The sequence below is a fragment of the Medicago sativa genome, chromosome 4, assembly GCF_051527215.1.
Source record: "Medicago sativa cultivar Bolivia chromosome 4, Bolivia_mono, whole genome shotgun sequence".
NCBI lineage: Eukaryota > Viridiplantae > Streptophyta > Magnoliopsida > Fabales > Fabaceae > Medicago > Medicago sativa.
Genome location: NC_140752.1, coordinates 27,720,012 through 27,740,175, shown reverse-complemented (window position 1 = coordinate 27,740,175; position 20,164 = coordinate 27,720,012). Strand labels below are relative to the sequence as shown.

The window sequence follows — 20,164 nt, the reverse complement described above, 5'->3', positions numbered from 1 at the left end:
TTTTTTTTTGAACTCTAACCTTGCATACAAAATAATGTTCAGGAAATAAGCAAAAGAGAGATGAGAGAGCGACAGAGAGAGGACCGGCTATGGCTTCATCATCGCTGTGAGCAGGTCTACCGGCGTTCTTCATTGCCGACGGTGAGGTCACATAGGGGGGAAGTTGGCCAGGCTGGGGGGGGGGGGGGATGGGGAAGATTGGCTTGATGTGAGACCAAGGAGGACGAAAGCGCAACGATAGTGGGATCGAGGACAGGACTGGCAATTGGAGAACCAGCGGTTTAGAAATTGGGAAAATGCTGGCAATCGACAGTCTAGGTTTAGGGATTCACGGGATGGTTTCTGCGGTAGCCACAAAGATTACTATCAAGACAGGGGGTCGACTGGTATTATGGGGAATCAGAGGATGATTGGTTACACCATAAGGAAGGAAGACGCCTGGGTGAGCCGCGACGAAGGGGTGAAGGTTCCGTTCGGAGATTGCCGGAAAAGAACAAGCGTGCAGATGGCAGAGTTGTGCCTACTGTACGTGAACAAGCTTCGAAGCACAGTGAGACCGGTTCTGACAAATCTTTCCGCCGGTTTGTTACTTTTTACTTCACTAATTTTCCGCCGTATCTATCGAATTTTTATTTATGCAAAGGGTTAGAGGTTTGTGGTATGCTAGAAGAAGTCGTGGTTCCGTCTAGGCGTAATGTTGAGGGGGAAGTTTATGGATTTGTGAGGTATTCCAATGTCTGTGATGTCTGTAAATTGTTGAAAACTGTTAATTCTGTTTGTTTTGGAAACTTCAAAATAATGGCTAAAGTTGCTCGTTTTGAGAAGGCGGCTGCGAGGGAGGTTGAGAAGGGGATTGAGGGAAGATGGGGCGGTAATGAGGATCTGGTCAAGGGAGGGGGTGGTGAAATGAAGGTCGACAGTGAGGGTGCTGGTAGTGTGGTAGGCGGGAAGAAGGTGGTGACCGAGGGTGTGCAAGCTGTGAGTGTAGGTGCTGGAAAGGGTGGTAGTAAGGGAGCTGGCGAGGGAGAAAAAAGTGAGAAAAGGGTGAAGGTGAAGGAAGGAGCGACGGTGAAATTGGTTGACATGGTGGAGGATTTACGGGTAGGTGATGTGATGGTGCGGTTGGGGAAGAAGAAGCCTATAGGAAAACCGGTTGTTAGTGGGAAGGAAGATCATGGTAAAGTGGTCAGCAATCACCCACCAGTTAACGGGCAACCTTCAATCCAAAAATTGATCCGTAAATATAGGTCTCAGGAGGAGGATATCCAGTGGGCTCGTCGAGGTGTTGTGGCTTCAGTGATTAATGGTGAGTCTATTCCGGTTGTTCAAAATCGTATTGAGGATGCTGGTTTTTCAGATGTTGAGGTAACACCTCTGGGTGCTGATAGAGTTTTGATCCGCAATTCATCTGATGTTCATGTTTCCACAATTATTAATGATGCAAAGGAATTCTTTGAGCATTTTTTTTACTAATTTTGTGCGGTGGGAAAAGAAATTTTTGCCGTTTCAGAGGGGAGCATGGTTTAGGCTATATGGAATCCTGATTCATGCTTGGAATGAGACCTTTTTTAAACTGTGTATTATTGATTGTGGTCGTTTTCTTCGCACTGATTCTTGCTCGGTGGACAAAGAGAGATTTGATTATGCCCGAGTATTGATTTCTACTTCTTTTTTTTAGATTATTAATTGTACCGACGAACTAATGATTGATGGGGAATTGGTGAAGATTTTGGAGGAGTGGGGGGTTTAATATTGGTGATGATGATTGTCTTTATGACGAGGATGAGGATGGATCAGACACTCAATTTGAGAAGGAAGAGGGGAAAGTTGATCCAGGACTTGATGGTAATGCTGAAATTTTGGTAGAGAAACTAGTAAAGAAGTTGGAGGACTCATAAAGGCACGTGAAATCAAATGCTGACGTGGAGATTACATATGACACAGATTCAGATTTTGAAGCGTGTACAAGCAGCCATTCAAAGCAAAAGCATGATGGAGAGTTTACTATAGGTACGACTGCTTCACCAGTACTCTCAGTGCCTAACGTGACTCATCATGATGAGTGTGCTTCGTCGAACAATGGATCTGATGTTCAGGGGCTAGACGTTAATCATGAATCCCACATGGAGGCTAAAATTGTAGACGGTAATAACCTTGGAGCCGAGCAGCCTGTTGCTTCTAATTCGGAATCTCTTTGCAAGCGTAGAACAACTCAGACGGCTTCATGTCCTCCCAGGACAGATCATTCTGTAGTGTCTGGTCCTTGGAGTTTCGAATGGTTATGTGATCAACACCATAGTGAGGCCGGGGTAGTATCATCATCTCGGAAAACTCTAAAAAAAGGGTTTCGACAAAAAGCTATTGGTGTTCAGGCAGATGTTTCCTTTCAGAAGCGTAAGAAATTGGATGGGGTTTTGAGGCATTCGGTGCATAGTTTGAAAAAAGTGGCAAGACTTCCTATCAAAGACCAGAAAACAGTAATGCAAATTTTAAAGAAAAATGGGCGTAAATTCCAAGGCTCATCCAAATTGAAAAAAGCGGCGAGGATGATATCATAGGAGATGTCTGAAAATTCTTCTTCTCCTAATTCAAGTACTAAGGACTGGAAACATTGGGTGGTGTTGCATGGGAGTGAGAAGGTGGTGAGGGAGGATGTGAGGAGTATTGGTGAATCTATAGGTGTACAGTTGACTGGTTCTCATAATATGTTTGGTGTGTTGGCTAGAAAGGGGAAGGGGAAGAAGAAGGGCATGGTTGAGGGTGACGGAGGGTCATTGGGTTCGGTTGAGGGTGCGTAGTTGGTGGTGAGGGAGTGGTGTGAGGGGTGAGGGTGTGGAAGATGAAGATGTTATCCTGGAATGATAGGGGGTTGGGTAGTTTGGAGAAGCGTAAGGAAGTTCGTTCTTTGGTGAAGGAGAAGCGTTCGTCGATTTTATGTATTCAAGAAACTAAATTACAAAGGTGTGATGAGGGTGTGTGTTTGTCGGTGTGGGATGGGCAGCAGGCTGAGTTTTCCTTTCGCCCGTCCATAAGGGCGTATGGAGGATTGTTGATTGTAACAGCCCGATTTTTCGCTAGATTTAATTTAATTGTTTTTATATGTGTTTATTTGTGCTCATATGTGATTATTTGTGCTCATATGTGATTAGTTGCTCGTTTTGAGAAGGCGGCTGCGAGGGAGGTTGAGAAGGGGATTGAGGGAAGATGGGGCGGTAATGAGGATCTAGTCAAGGGAGGGGGTGGTGAAATGAAGGTCGACAGTGAGGGTGCTGGTAGTGTGGTAGGCGGGAAGAAGGTGGTGACCGAGGGTGTGCAAGCTGTGAGTGTAGGTGCTGGAAAGGGTGGTGGTAAGGGAGCTGGCGAGGGAGAAAAAAGTGAGAAAAGGGTGAAGGTGAAGGAAGGAGCGACGGTGAAATTGGTTGACATGGTGGAGGATTTACGGGTAGGTGATGTGATGGTGCGGTTGGGGAAGAAGAAGCTTATAGGAAAACCGGTTGTTAGTGGGAAGGAAGATCATGGTAAAGTGGTCAGCAATCACCCACCAGTTAACGGGCAACCTTCAATCCAAAAATTGATCCGTAAATATAGGTCTCAGGAGGAGGATATCCAGTGGGCTCGTCGAGGTGTTGTGGCTTCAGTGATTAATGGTGAGTCTATTCCGGTTGTTCAAAATCGTATTGAGGATGCTGGTTTTTCTGATGTTAAGGTAACACCTCTGGGTGCTGATAGAGTTTTGATCCGCAAGTCATCTGATGTTCATGTTTCCACAATTATTAATGATGCAAAGGAATTCTTTGAGCATTTTTTTTACTAATTTTGTGCGGTGGGAAAAGAAATTTTTGCCGTTTCAGAGGGGAGCATGGTTTAGGCTATATGGAATCCTGATTCATGCTTGGAATGAGACCTTTTTTAAACTGTGTATTATTGATTGTGGTCGTTTTCTTCGCACTGATTCTTGCTCGGTGGACAAAGAGAGATTTGATTATGCCCGAGTATTGATTTCTACTTCTTTTTTTGAGATTATTAATTGTACCGACGAACTAATGATTGATGGGGAATTGGTGAAGATTTTGGAGGAGTGGGGGGTTTAATATTGGTGATGATGATTGTCTTTATGACGAGGATGAGGATGGATCAGACACTCAATTTGAGAAGGAAGAGGGGAAAGTTGATCCAGGACTTGATGGTAATGCTGAAATTTTGGTAGAGAAACTAGTAAAGAAGTTGGAGGACTCATAAAGGCACGTGAAATCAAATGCTGACGTGGAGATTACATATGACACAGATTCAGATTTTGAAGCGTGTACAAGCAGCCATTCAAAGCAAAAGCATGATGGAGAGTTTACTATAGGTACGACTGCTTCACCAGTACTCTCAGTGCCTAACGTGACTCATCATGATGAGTGTGCTTCGTCGAACAATGGATCTGATGTTCAGGGGCTAGACGTTAATCATGAATCCCACATGGAGGCTAAAATTGTAGACGGTAATAACCTTGGAGCCGAGCAGCCTGTTGCTTCTAATTCGGAATCTCTTTGCAAGCGTAGAACAACTCAGACGGCTTCATGTCCTCCCAGGACAGATCATTCTGTAGTGTCTGGTCCTTGGAGTTTCGAATGGTTATGTGATCAACACCATAGTGAGGCCGGGGTAGTATCATCATCTCGGAAAACTCTAAAAAAAGGGTTTCGACAAAAAGCTATTGGTGTTCAGGCAGATGTTTCCTTTCAGAAGCGTAAGAAATTGGATGGGGTTTTGAGGCATTCGGTGCATAGTTTGAAAAAAGTGGCAAGACTTCCTATCAAAGACCGGAAAACAGTAATGCAAATTTTAAAGAAAAATGGGTGTAAATTCCAAGGCTCATCCAAATTGAAAAAAGCGGCGAGGATGATATCAGAGGAGATGTCTGAAAATTCTTCTTCTCCTAATTCAGGTACTAAGGACTGGAAACATTAGGTGGTGTTGCATGGGAGTGAGAAGGTGGTGAGGGAGGATGTGAGGAGTATTGGTGAATCTATAGGTGTACAGTTGACTGGTTCTCATAATATGTTTGTGTTATACCCTAATTTTGGACCTAAAAATACTTGTTCAATTCTTCTTTTCTTGCATTATAAGTCATTTGATATGTCTCTGATCAATTACATCTTCCTTTGCATTTTATTTCAATATTATTTGCAAAATTCATGGAAAAGGGTATTTTAGTCATTTCCTATGTCAAGATTTCTTTCAGTCTTTTGAAAATTTGTTTGAGTCTTTTCATTTGGTTAGAATAAGTCTCTGTTGCATCCTATGTCAAAATCCATTTTAAAAATTGCGTTTGAAGTCATTTTGAGTCAGTTTTGCCCCTAGGGGCATTTTAGTCTTTTCATGTGTTAAAGCCCTGTTTAAATTCTAAAAAAAATTGTCTCTGAGTCTTGTATAAGTTCTTGCTTTAATTTCCTGTTAACAATCCATTTTAAAATTGGCATCTGAGTCATTTTCAGTCGTTTTAGCCCCAGGGGCATTTTGGTCATTTCACATAAATTCTCTCATCTGCTTTGTTGTTTTTAATCGTCTCGCTTTACGTTAATTTTCAATTTACTTTTTCAATTCAATTTTAGTTTAATTTTCATTTTGGTCCTCGTACTTTTGTTATTTGCATTTTAATCCCTTTTTAAGTTTGTTAGAGTCAAAGTCAAGGTTTGTTACAAGTCAAGTGTCACGTGGCATTGTTTCATTGGTCCAAGCATTCCCACATCACCTATAAATAAGTCAAAGTCATGGTCAAGGTTGAACAACTAATCATTTTTATACCAAAAATTCCAAAAAAAAAAAGCATTTTTTTTTATTATTTTCTCTCCCATTTTTCTCTCATCTTCAACAACCTCTAACTAACTTTTCCTCCACCCTAACCACCATAACTAATTCTCACCACCACTCTAACCACCCTAACTACCACTTCTAACCACCACATTCATCACAAAATCTCCAAAATTCATCAAAACCGATCCACTTTTCTTATCCATTTTCGTCCCTTTTCCTTCACCACAATCGTACAATATTTTGCAAATTCGTCCGTAAACACACAACAATTTCGAGTATCCATCTCAAACAACAACGGTGACGAAACGGAATCGAAGCAAGTCCAGAATGTAACCGCAAACAGATCCAAGAACGAGGGGCTGAACAGATCGAACGGAAGAAGGAGAATTCGAATTGTTTCAAACCGCACACAATCAACGTCAAAGCCGCAAACCGAGTCAGCACATTACAAGCTCAAATCCGTGAAGAAGCAAGAAGAATTGAGCACGGCGCAGATCCTGAAGCAACACGTGAAAGGAGGACAAATTCGAAATAGTTCCGGTGCTTTATCACGGTATAGAACCTTCTTCTTCGTTAAATTTCATCGCCGTTCAAGTGCTTAAATCTGCTCATGCTGCGTTTGTTTGTTTCGAAGATGATTAAGGTGAAAAGTAGTTTGAATTCGTCATTTAAAGAGTAGATCTGGTGGATTCTATGACCTTTTTGTGAAAAACGTTTTGAGAAAGTGATAGAGGAGGAAGAGAGCTTTAATTTGACGTAAAAAATTCTCAAAAAGGAGGTAGAAGTGAAACTCCGACGCGGCGGCGCTCCGGTGGACCACCGCGTCGGAGGAACTCCGGTCATCTCTCCCTTTCCTTCTCCGATAGTAATAGTTGCAGAAAGAAGAAAGTCTGGAACTAAGGAACGTTTTTACAAGTAGCAGCACTTACATCTAGCCTTTTATACTAACCCATGTCTAACCCATGGCTAACCCATGACCCATACCCACCAACCCACATCCATGAAACCCAAGCCCAACTTTTGCCTCCTTTTTTTCTATATGCTGTTCACGCCCCCTTCCTGCCCGTTTTATTGAAATTGCTTGCTAGTTACACCCCCCTGCCATGCCAAAAAACTCTTTAAAAATTCCACAAAAATTTCAGTAATCTTTTTATGTTCTTTTGATAATTTTTAATGTATCTTGCATGTCAAAAATTGATCACAATATGTGAAAAATATTTTAGTCTTGTTTTAATTCCATGTGTTAATTTTTGTTCAAATCTTGATACGAATTTCTAAAGTTTCGCGAAGTTGTTGTGATCAATTTTTGGCATTTGATACTTGTCTTTGGAATGCAATTACATGTTGAAACTTGCTTCAAAATATATGTGTTCGTGTTTGTGCACTCTTCGTTAAGTTTCTTGTGAATATTGTGAGGTGATGTTATTCTTGAATTTTGGTGCATAATTGTGGCCATGGATATGTGTTTTTTTAAAGTGAATTTCCCTTTGATTTTGATATATGCTTGCTGCTTTGGTATAGTTTTTTTTGGTGTGAATTTTATGTTAGTAAATAATGTGAAAATCTTTTGTGAAATAAAAGTGCATAAAGAGCTTGAAAATCTTATAACTTTTGGCATGTTAACTTTCCTTGGTTCTCATATTTGTTCCCTTGAAGTGAATCACTTGAAATGTCTTAATGTTGTGAGAATCTAGGTTTTGAGCTTGCTTTAGGATTATATTGAATTTCAAGTCCTTTTGTCACTTTTTTTTTTTTGCTAAAGTTGTTAGTTTACTTTTCTTGCAAGTTACAAATAGCTTTACTATGCTTTTTTAATACTAGTTTGTATTTCACTTATGCTACTAACTTTTCTTGTTTCATGTCTCATTTCCATAGCGTTTCACATCTTACTTTCATCCCTTATTTCTTGCATTTTTATTTCTTGCCATTTTCATTTCATGCAACGACTTAGAATGTAAAAACTTAGGATTCTTTTTGTACTTTACCTTTCATACAATTTAAATTTCTTGCAAGACCATAGAATGTATCTAGGCCAATGATGTAATAAGGACAATGGACTCTAATGATGTACACCGACACAAGCACCGACACATGCACACACATCACTATATAGTTAGAATATGCATGTTTAGATGTATGTTTAGGATTGTATGTTTAGATGTATGTTTAGGCTCTATACTTAGAAAAACCATTTTCCAAAAATATGAACAAACTTCACCTCAAATAATTTTCACAATAAACCTTGGGGTTAAAACCCCATTGATTTTTCTTTTCATTTTCTTAATCAAATTTCAATAAACTTTAATCATACTTTGACTTGTTTTTGCAAATAACTAATCAAACCCCACTCTTTTCTTAAATTCTCATGCCTTCAAGGCCTCTCAATCTCCATTCTTCAAAATCCTATTTTCAAACTTAAAATCAACCAACAAAAAACAAAAACATTTTTGGAAGAGAACTACGGTGGATTTGATCCCTTAATCGGGTACGTAGGCAAGGAACAAAATTCCTTCAATTCAAATAAAATAAAAAATCCAAAAACATTCTTCTCCCTCCAATTCTTCACTTAGAAACTCTTAGGTTTAAATAAACACTTTCAAAATAGCATTTAAAAATAAAGCGCGCGTAGAACATAAAGACGGTTCCTATAGGATACTATAGTCGTTATGGGTGCCTAACACCTTCCCGTAGCGAAAACAACTCCCGGACCTCGATTCTCAAGGGTTTTGCTTACTTTTTCCCTTCCCAAGAAAAAAATAAGATATCACCGGTTTAAAAGGTTCAAACGTAATCAATGTTTGACACCCGAAAACCAAGATAAAACAGTTTGGTGTGTTGGCTAGAAAGGGGAAGGGGAAGAAGAAGGGCATGGTTGAGGGTGACGGAGGGTCATTGGGTTCGGTTGAGGGTGCGTAGTTGGTGGTGAGGGAGTGGTGTGAGGGGTGAGGGTGTGGAAGATGAAGATGTTATCCTGGAATGTTAGGGGGTTGGGTAGTTTGGAGAAGCGTAAGGAAGTTCGTTCTTTGGTGAAGGAGAAGCGTCCGTCGATTTTATGTATTCAAGAAACTAAATTACAAAGGTGTGATGAGGGTGTGTGTTTGTCGGTGTGGGATGGGCAGCAGGCTGAGTTTTCCTTTCGCCCGTCCATAAGGGCGTATGGAGGATTGTTGACTGTAACAGCCCGATTTTTCGCTAGATTTAATTTAATTGTTTTTATATGTGTTTATTTGTGCTCATATGTGATTAATTGCCTCTGTGTAAATTTTTGGTTGGAAGTTGTAGAATTCGGTGTTAGAAGGGTATTTTAGTCATTTTAGACTCGGGGGTATTTTGGTCATTTTGTGAGCAGGGGTAATTTAGTAATTTTGATGAGGATTATTTTTAGTGCTTAGTGAGAGCTAGTATTATTTTACTAAGTGCTAGAGTTGTAGCGAATCATTTTATAATCGGTAAGTGACCGTTATTATTACATTTTACCGTTAAGTGAGTAGTAACATTTTGAATTAGATTAGTAATGGGTTAGGCCCATTAAGGCATTGTGAGTTGAGCCCAATTAGGTAGAGCCTATATAAACTATATTCTTTGGAGAAGTAGGGTTTACACCATCATTTTTCACATTTGAGAAGAGGTAGAGAGAGAAAGAGCAAGAAAAGATAAGGGTTTGAAGAGGAAAGCTAGAGAGAGCTAGAGGAAGATAGAGATTCAAGAATTGGAGCTAAAGTGAGGCCCTAGCTTGAGGTTGAGAAGAATTAAGGTAAGGGGGTTAGAATTCAATCATAATTAATAATTGTAGTTCTTCCCTAATTCCTTGCTTAAGTGGTTAATTTGAATTTTGTTGCAGAAATTCGTGCTTAATTATGATGACATGATTATGTACATGAATTGAATGATAATTGTGTTGTTGTTGTTGAATTTGTATGTCAAAATGGGTATATAAGAACATGATGTGTTTTTGTGTGAAATTGATGATGAATGATGTTGTGGTTGTTAAATTAAGGATGAATTCATGATTAGATGTTGTTGTTGTTGTTGTTATTAAATGTGTTGTTGATGAATTGATGCATTGGGTATCATGAATTGGTGAATTGGTGATGAGGATTGTTGTTGTTGTTGAAAGTTGTGGAAGTTTGGTGAATTGGTGAATTTTGTTGTGTTGATGTTTTAATCTCAAAACTTATGCAGGTTTAAGTGTTTTGAAGTGTATATGACCTATAAACATCTTTGGGATTAAGTTTTGAGGTTTGGAATGATCAAAATTGGGGGTTTGGGGTGAAAAGGGGTAGAACTCGTAACTGGCTTTTGACATTCTGGTGTAGGACGCTTAAGTGTGCCTACCACTCTTAAGCGAGCGGCCAGCGAGCTGCTAGCATGCTCCAAGCGAGCCAACCCAGAAGCTACTGGAAGTTGGACGCTTAAGCGTACAGAGGACGCTTAAGCGTGCAGCACCCAGTTCAGCCACTTTTGATTTTTCGTTTCGTGCACTTGGGGACCAATTCGGGCTTTCTAAAATGTTTCTTTTGACTTGTTCAACCTTTGTTTATACACTTAATCCTACTGGAACATCGTTTGAGTCGAATTGGACTTGATTTTGTGAATCAAACTTAAACTTTTGAAAAATGGTCCAAGAACGTCAATTTTCCGGAAACTCGTTTTTCTCGGGAAATTGAAGTAGGATTAAGGTTGTATACTGTTTATATGGTTTCTAAAAATGGTTGTGATTGGTTTCGTCAAGTCTTAACTTGTTTTGCTTTGAAAATGAATTTTTCTTGAAAAAGTGATATAGAGAGGCGAACTTTGTGATTTTCATGATTTCGTCGCATTTAGCCCGTGAAACGTAATTGTATGCTCTACTGCACTTATATGTGGCCTAGAGGTATACTTAGTTGAGGCGTTGAATCTTGTTTACTTGGTTTTGGTTCAATAGCTTCAATTATTTTGAAAATGGAATAATGATAGACGAACCTTGTTGAAAATGGTTTTAAGAGTCGATTGCCTTATGAATCCTTTATGGATAGGTTAATATAATGATGTGAAGTTGATTGATGTATATATGTGACAACTCTATGTTGATTGAATTGTAAATGTTGATGGTGATTGTATATATGTCAAGTGGTGGTGAATTATTATTGAATGCATATATACTAAATGTTGGTGATGGTGTGGTGAATTGTTGTGTGAACATATGCATTTGTAGTCGAGTCATATGTTCATTCATTCATGATTGATGGTGGTGGATTTTATATCCAATTAAGGTGATTATGATGTTTTTGTTGCATCACGGGTGACGACCTTGAGGATGCTTGATACCACATGCATTTATGTGTCGAATATAGGCGCATATCATATTAGCATGAGTCTTGACTGTTGCACTTGAATGATGAATGTTGATGTTGAGTGTGGTTGATGATTACATACTTGTGATGATTGGAATTATTGTGTGAATATGTATATGGAAGTTAATTGCTCATGTTGATTAGTGAAAGATTGAATTGATTTAATTATGTCAAGTTGTTTATTATTGATTATGATTGATGTAAAGCTAACCTCCAGTGGTTTTGACCGCCTACCTGTCTGTATGGATGGGTAGACGCTGTGCAGGAGTAGTTCGCTGTTGGTGAGTGCTTGGATAGCAGGAGCTATCTCCGCTATCGGTTGGAGTCGTAGGTTTAGGCTCTGATTAGGTGTCATTATGTTATTGTTAGATTCTGTTTTATTTTGTTGAGATTTGTCCACTTGTCGGGACTTGGAGGATTTTATATGATGATGTATTATTGACCATGGCATGTATATGTTGGAGATATATGATTGTATCCGCTGCGTTTGTTGAGATATTTTTATGCATGCATGATTTTGTGCATTTAGTTGAGACGTAGCGTCTATTTCTTTAATATATGTATTATTCGCGTGTTTTATCGCTTTAATAGAAATAGGGCGTTACATTGACTATATGGGATCCGACGGTGGTTGAGGTGTGGTCCTCCGGTAGTTTTGATCATGTTCTCAACATTCACGATCGGTTTATTGTATCTAATGAGGAGTTTTATTTGTTTAATGTGTATGCTCCGTGTGATGGTACTGATAGACAAGTGTTTTGGGATTCTTTATCGTTACGTATTCAGGCTTCAAGGGGGAAGAAGGTGTGTATTTGTGGCTACTTTAACGCGGTCAGATGTAGGGAGGAAAGACGTCTGATGACATGCTGTCATTACGTAATTTTTAGGACTTATTTTGACATTTTGATAGAGTTCTAAGCAATATAAAGTATCCAAGAGATGTTAAAAGCAACAAAATTTGAAGAACTGGAAGCTGCCAATCGTATTGCGATTTTCACCATCGCAATACGATTTCTTGAAGTCAGAGAGCATGTTTTTGAAGGAGCTGGATCGCAATACGATCCATCCAATCGTGATACGATTTCAAGAAGGGCTTTGAAGTAAATTAGGGTTTAATGAAGCCATCTTGGTACGATTGTGCCATCGTGGTACGATTGTGGGCGATCCAGATTTGCCTATTTAAGCTGAAGTCAGTCTCAAACAAAGGGGATTACGATTTTGGAGAGCTAAAGTGCGATTTTAACACCCAGAAGGCTGCAGCGGAGAGGATTTCATCATCTCTAACCCAGTTTATGTATGTTTTAATTCTTTCATTGATTATGCTATTTGTAAACTCAATTATGAGTAGCTAAATCTCTTAGAGATTAGGTCAGAGATGAATCTATGTAATCCTAATTGATCATATGTTGCTGTGAAACTCTTATAGTTATTAATGAATTTCTAGTCTTTATTCAATTCAATTGTTCTTAATGCTTTTTATATCCTGATCAAATATAAACATGATTTTGTGAGAACGAATGACTACTGACCATAGCTTTCGACTTAGACCTAATTGAATTGTTCTAATAAACATGGTTAGTCTAGGAATGGATAATCGTTTGTTAGTGATATTAGGTTAACGTTCATAAAACCTTCAAGGATTATTAGACCACCTAAGGAATTAGGGGCTGTAGTTTAAGAAGAGGGTCCTAACTCAAGGGATTGATTAGGGCTAATTTGTTAACTTTCGTGAAACTAGAAAATCATTAGTATTAATAGGTGCAGTAACCAATTAGGGGAAACATAGAGGATTCGACAGACCTGATCTCATCTCTCTCCATATTTTCCTAATCAAATCTGTTTCTTTTATTTGATTTCATAAAATCAAACCAAATCTACTGCCTAGTGGCAAACCAAAATAAACTTTTATACATCCTATTTTTATAACGCGATTGAATTATTGAAGTTAAAATTAGTCCTCGTGGGATCGATATTTTTACTACTTCGATAGTATTTGGTGCACTTGCCAAACGTCTATCAACGTCCAGTAACATATTATGGTGGGGTGATGGACTTTGCATCGTTTAATCATTTTATAGATGAAAATGCGCTGCTTGATTTACCGTTGTGTGGCCGTAACTTTACTTGGTACAAATGTGATGGAAAGTCGATGAGTCGTATTAATCGGTTTTTATTGTCCGAGGATTGGTGCTTGGTGTGGCCGAATTGTTTACAGATTGCTCAATTAAGAGGGTTATCAGATCACTGTCCTCTGCTTCTCGCGGTGGATGAAGAAAATTGGGGACCTCGATCTTCCCGTTTCTTAAAATGTTGGTTAGACACGCCTGGATATAAACAATTTGTGAGTAACTCGTGGAAGTCCTTGCAGGTCGAAGGTTGGGGAGGTTATGTGCTTAAACAAAAATTCAAGTTAATCTAATCAGCTTTTAAAGCTTGGCATGCATCTCACTCTCAAAACATGTCTGCGAAAATTAATGCCTTGAAAGACAGGCAAGCGGTTTTAGATGGTAAAGGGGAATTTGCGGCTTTGTCTGCGGATGACTGTGATGAGCTACATGAAGTTTCAGCTAATATCCATTCATTGTCTCGGTTAAATACTAGTATTTGTTGGCAACAATCGAGGAATCAATGGCTCCATGAAGGTGACGCGAATACAAAATATTTTCATTCCATTTTGTCTACGCGGCGTCGACGTAATGCCATTTGTTCTGTTTTGGTTGATGGTGTGAGGATTGAAGGGTTCATCCTGTTAAGCATGCGATTTTCACTCACTTTGCCAATCATTTTAAGTCGCAAGCTGAGGTGAGACCGAGCGTGTCTAATCTTCGTTTTCTTACGCTGTCTGTGGTGGAGGGTGGGAGCCTTACAAAACCTTTTTCAATGGATGAAGTTAAGGAAGCTATTTTGGATTGCAATAGCTTTAAAAGCCCAGGTCCGGATGGGGTCAATTTTTGTTTTATTAAAGACTTGTGGCTAGATTTGAAAGATGATGTTATGAGGTTTGTATCAGAGTTCCATCGCAATGGAAAACTGGCTAAAGGTATAAATTCTACTTTCATTGTTCTAATTCCGAAGGTGGACAATCCACAGAGACTTAATGATTTTTGTCCAATCTCTTTGGTGGGAAGCATGTATAAACTTATAGCAAAACTGTTAGCAAATAGATTGAGAATGGTGATCAGTAGTGTGGTATCTGAGACTCAGTCTGCTTTTGTTAAAAATCGTCAAATCCTTGATGGTATTCTTATAGCTAATGAGGTTGTTGATGAGGCTCGTAAACGTAAGAAGGAGCTTTTGTTGTTAAAGTGGACTTTGAAAAAGCCTATGACTCCGTTGACTGGGGCTATTTAAATTCGGTTATGAAGGGTATGTCTTTTCCGGTTCTGTGGAGGAAATGGATTAGAGAATGCGTGGGTACTGCAACAACTTTAGTTCTTGTTAACGGATGCCCCACTGATGAGTTTCATTTACACAGAGGCCTTCGACATGGGGACCCCCTTTCCCCTTTTCTGTTTCTAATTGCGGATGAAGGGTTAAACATTCTGATGAAATCCATGGTTGATAATAATTTATTCATGGATGACTGAGGCAGCGGCGGTGTTGAGTTGTAAGGTGGGAAAAATTCCTTTTATGTACCTAGGCCTGCCTATTGGTGGTAATCCGCGGAGACTATCGTTTTGGGACCCTATTGTGAATCGCATTAAACCTAGACTATCGGGTTGGAACAACAGGTTTCTCTCGTTTAGTGGCCGCTTGATCCTTCTTAAAGCAGTTCTGACCTCTCTACCTGTCTATGCCCTTTCCTTCTTCAAAGCTCCATCAGGTATAATCTCTTCCATTGAATCTTTATTGAATAAATTTTTTTGGGGTGGGAGTGAGGATTGTCGCAAAATTACTTGGATAGGTTGGAATACCGTGTGTTCTAAAAAGGAGTGATAAACTTTTAGCAAGTGTACTAAAACTATCGAAGTAAAAAAATTTATAAGTTCGTATCCACAGGGACTGTGTTAATCTCAATTTAGCAACAAGGTTAATATCTAGGATGTGTAAATTATTTTAGTGCCCGAGGCTGTAGTTTTGATTGCATAAAATTAAATAAACAGAAAATAAAGATAGTTTTGGAAAAGATAAGGAGAGAGAGATGAGATCAGGTCTTTCGAATCATCTATGTTCCCCTAATTGGTATACTGCACCTATTCTTATGAATGATTTTCTAGTTCCGCGATAGTTAACAAAATAGTCCTAATCAATCCCTTGAGTTAGGACCTTCTTCTCAAACTACATCCCCTAATCCCTTAGGTGGTCTAATAATCTTTGAAGGTTTAAGCACGTTAACCTAATATCACTAACAAACGATTATCCATTCCTAGACTAACCATTCATTCTCACGAAATCATGTTTATATGGTGTCAATATATAAAAAGCATTAAGAACAATTGAATTGAATAAAAACTAGATTGTCATTCACAATAAATAGAGTTTCACATCAACATGGTTCAATTAGGGTTACAAAGAATCATCTCAGACCTAATCTCTAAGAGATTTAGCTACTCATAATCAAGATTACAAATAGCATAATCAATAATGGAATCAAAACATACATGAACTGATAGAAGGTTGAAGAATTCGCCCTCCTAGCCGTCTTTAGGTCTCAAAATCGCACTTTGCTCTCTCCAATTCATAACCCTTGTTTTCAGAATAGTCTTCAGCTTAAATAGGCAACAACTGCTCCTAAAATCGTGGCACGATTTAAGTAAATCGTGACACGATTTTGCCTTGTGTAACAAACCACCCAAATTTGGGTTTCCATAATCGTGTCACGTTTTTGCCATCGTGACACGTTTTCACCAATGTCGAATGCATATTTCTTGAAAGCTCCAAATCGTGACACATTTTTCAGTAATCGTGACACGATGCCCTTTTTCAGTTTCTTCAGTTTTTTCTTGCTTTTCTTGCTGCTTAATCTTGCTTGTGAACTCAAAAATATCATGAAAATGACACTAAAAATAGCGAATGACTGACTGTCATCACAACCCCAAACTTGAACCATTCCTTGTCCTCAAGGAATCTACTTGCAATATTGACAATCGACGGTAAAATAACAATTACCTGATCAAGTGATAGTACCCAAAAATTCAACTCCTTACTAGCTAAAGATGAGCTAGTTTGACTTGTTAGCATCCTCCAATTCACAACTGCACGCAACAATATGAAAGGGTTCACACACAGTCAACATGCAATCTACATATTACCATACGCTTGAAAAGTTTCTAAACGTCAATCAAAATCAATGTCAATGCACACTTTGAGGTCTTAAAAGGTTATAACGGGGCTTAGTGAAGGTGGGATAATATTTGGATAAGTAGGCTACACAAAATTTGAGTTAGGCATTCCTATGGAAGTTAAGCACAAAATTCAATCCATCGTTCATTCACCTTTTAGAACAACAATTCTTGCAAGGGTACTAGAGAATATTCCTAACAATTGAGACAATCGAGTTTTAAGTTACTCGGATTTTCAATGTTTTGTCCCTTTTTCATTCTATTCTTTTTTTTTGAATACACCATTTTTGGATATTGTTTTCATGAGAATGTTCTTTTTTTTTTCTTTTTCTTTTCTATGTTCTCTAGTACCCCCACCCCAAACTTAGTTAGTTGCAAATTCCGATAGCAGCCCCAAACTTATTATTTAGCAACATTCTACAATGCCTAACTCAGAAATACAATTTGGGATAAATCCTAAAAGTCTCTAAGCTTGTAATGTAGTTTGTCACCGAACAAAAAGATCTAAACCTACCGGCTCAATTTGGCTAAGAAAAGGATAAACATAACAATTAGTATCAAGGTAGGCTTCAAAAAGACTCACATGACCAAGCACTTTTGCCTCAGTGTGCTAATGACAAAAATCAATCGACAGTAGAGAAACAATGCAAGTTCTAGACATGTAAAAGCATGGAACACTCTATATAAGTAAATTGGAAAAATAAAATTTGGCCATGAACCTTACAGTGTTAGATTTCTGGGAGTTGTGACTACCTATCTTTAACTGCCGTACACTTCGCCTTTGAATCACAAGTCACTCCTCCTTTTGAACTTTTGGAATACCACTTGAACAAACATTTGTTACTAAACTGGAAAAAGTCAATAAAATAAGCAAACTCATCAATAATAAACAAGTTCAGTTTCAATCACATAACAGGGGGATACAACTAAGTTAATCCAAAATGAAAATTAAAGAAAAATTGCTTGACTCAACAATAGAAATAAAATACTGAAAACAAAAAGAAATAAGAAAAGGATGGGTTGCCTCCCTCCAAGCGCTTACTTTTACGTCATTGAGCTTGACGCACCAACACCCAAGTCAGGGTGGATATTTCCATTTTGATTCCACAAGCATTCTCTTTTCATTTTTATTTTTTTTCTTGTTGTTCATTTCCAACTTCATCTTCACTATCCACTTCATCAACCTTTCTGTTGGTACTCTCAAGATTCACCGGCTTGAGCACTTTTATGGTTCTCAATTCAATGACTTGGCGATTTTTATTCTTTGGATATTCAACATTCTCCTTATTTTTACTGAAATGAGGATAAGGCAACTTCACATAGTATGGAATCACTCGAGGCTTATCACCATCCTTGAGGAGCTGACTTTTAGACTTTCTCAAAATGGAGCTTGCATCTATGAGTTTCTCTATTTTATCTCCCTCCTTCTTGGATTCACACTCAACTTTATTTTTCTTACTTTTATCCACTCCCATAAGGATAGCTGCTACTCTCCCATCACTCACTCCAATCATATTACATGTGTCATTCTTTTGATTGTTGGAAGTTTTGCCACCAAAACCTCCCCTTGATTATGCTGCCATTAGTTTTGACAACTGCCCAATTTGAGTTTCAAGGTTCTTAAAGTAAGCTTCATTGTTCTTTTGCACACTTTCTTGATTTGACTTTATCTCTTGGAAGTTGGTTTGGGTTAATTTGATGAAACTAGTCAAGGCTTCTTCAAGTGCGGTTGGCTTTGTTTGTGGTTGTTGAATCTGTTGATCTTGAACTTGTCTTATACTTATGGCTTGTACTTGTGTTGAAAGTGCTTCTATTTGTTTACTCAACAATGCCCGACTAGCCAGGATAATACTATTCTTATTCACTTCAAGCACTCCTTTCTCACCTTGCTCAATCTCAACACAATACTCATTCTGAGCCATGATCTTAATTAGGGTTTGAACCCCAAGGTCTGTTTTTTCTCTTATACTACCCCCAGCTGAGGCATCAAGGAGCATCCTAGTTTGAACATTCATCCTATGTGTAAATATTTGCATCTGTTCCAGTATATCAAAACCATGTGGTGGACACCTCTTCAATAACAGTCTGAACCTCTCCCAAGCATCATAGAGAGATTTTGTATCACCTTGTTTGAAACCACTAATTTCTGCTCTCTTCTTCAACAACTTCGATAATGGAAAGAACCGCTTTAAAAACTTCTCTTCTAACTCATCCCATTTTTGAATTGTACCATTAGGCATAGCATGCAATCAATCTTTTGCTCTTCCAGTTAATGTCAAAGCGAACAATTGCAACTTCTTTTGATCTTCAGTCACTCCATCTGGGCAGCAGAACAAACAAGATTCATAAAATAAACTCAAGTGTTCGTATGGGTCTTGAAGTGATCCTCCATCATACTGACTTTCTCTAAGACCCACAAGAATTGAATTTTTTATGTTGAAGGCAACTGGGTTCGCCGGTTGAAACCCATGAGTGATAAGACATCGGTTTGTTCCTATACCATAGTCCCCTAAGGTGCGTCTAGATGACATATCTCCCATCCTAAATCAAATAGTATTTTGCTTGACCTCGCAGAAACAACAAAAAGAAAAAGATACCATCATAGCACCGCACAAGATAAAATAAAAGCAACAAGAGTAATAATTTTTTTTATATATATGAACAAAAATATAAATGACAGAAATCCTAAATAATAACGAAATTACCAAATTGAAATGATTCAACAGTCTCCGGCAACGGCGCCAAAAACTTGATAGACTTTTAGCAAGTGTACTAAAACTATCGAAGTAATAAAATTTATAAGTTCGTATCCACAGGAACTGTGTTAATCTCAATTTAGCAACAAGGTTAATATCTAGGATGTGTAAATTATTTTAGTGCCCGAGGCAGTAATTTTGATTGCATAAAATTAAATAAACAGAAAATAAAGATAGTTTTGGAAAAGATAAGGAGAGAGAGATGAGATCAGGTCTTTCGAATCAATCCCTTGAGTTAGGATCCTCTTCTCAAACTACAGCCCCTAATCCCTTAGCTGATCTAATAATCTTTGAAGATTTAAGCACGTTAACCTAATATCACTAACAAACGATTATCCATTCCTAGATTAACCATGTTTATTAGAACAATTCAATTAGGTCTAAGTCGAAAGCTATGGTCAGCAGTCATTCGTTCTCACGAAATCATGTTTATATGGTGTCAATATATAAAAAGCATTAAGAACAATTGAATTGAAATAAAAACTAGATTGTCATTCACAATAAATAGAGTTTCACAGCAACATGGTTCAATTAGGGTTACAAAGAATCATCTCAGACTTAATCTCTAAGAGATTTAGCTACTCATAATCGAGATTACAAATAGCATAATCAATAATGGAATCAAAACATACATGAACTGATAGAAGGTTGAAGAATTTGCCCTCCTAGCCGTCTTTAGGTCTCAAAATTGCACTTTGCTCTCTCCAATTCGTAACCCTTGTTTTCAGAATAGTCTTCAGCTTAAATAGGCAACAACTGCTCCTGAAATCGTGGCACGATTTAAATAAATTGTGACACGATTTTGCCTTGTGTAACAAACCACCCAAATTAAGGTTTCCATAATCGTGTCACATTTTTGCCATCGTGACATGTTTTCACCAATGTTGAATGCATATTTCTTGAAAGCTCCAAATCGTGACACGTTTTTCAGTAATCTTGACACGATGCCCTTTTTCAGTTTCTTCAGTTTTTTCTTGTTTTTCTTGCAGCT

At 38.3% G+C, this 20,164-nt stretch overlaps 1 pseudogene; it reads left to right on the top strand.

Moving 5' to 3' along the window:
- The first annotated feature begins 89 nt into the window (after window positions 1-89).
- Window positions 90-10,237, top strand: LOC146927442 (uncharacterized; annotated as a pseudogene).
- Window positions 10,238-20,164: the final 9,927 nt, after the last annotated feature.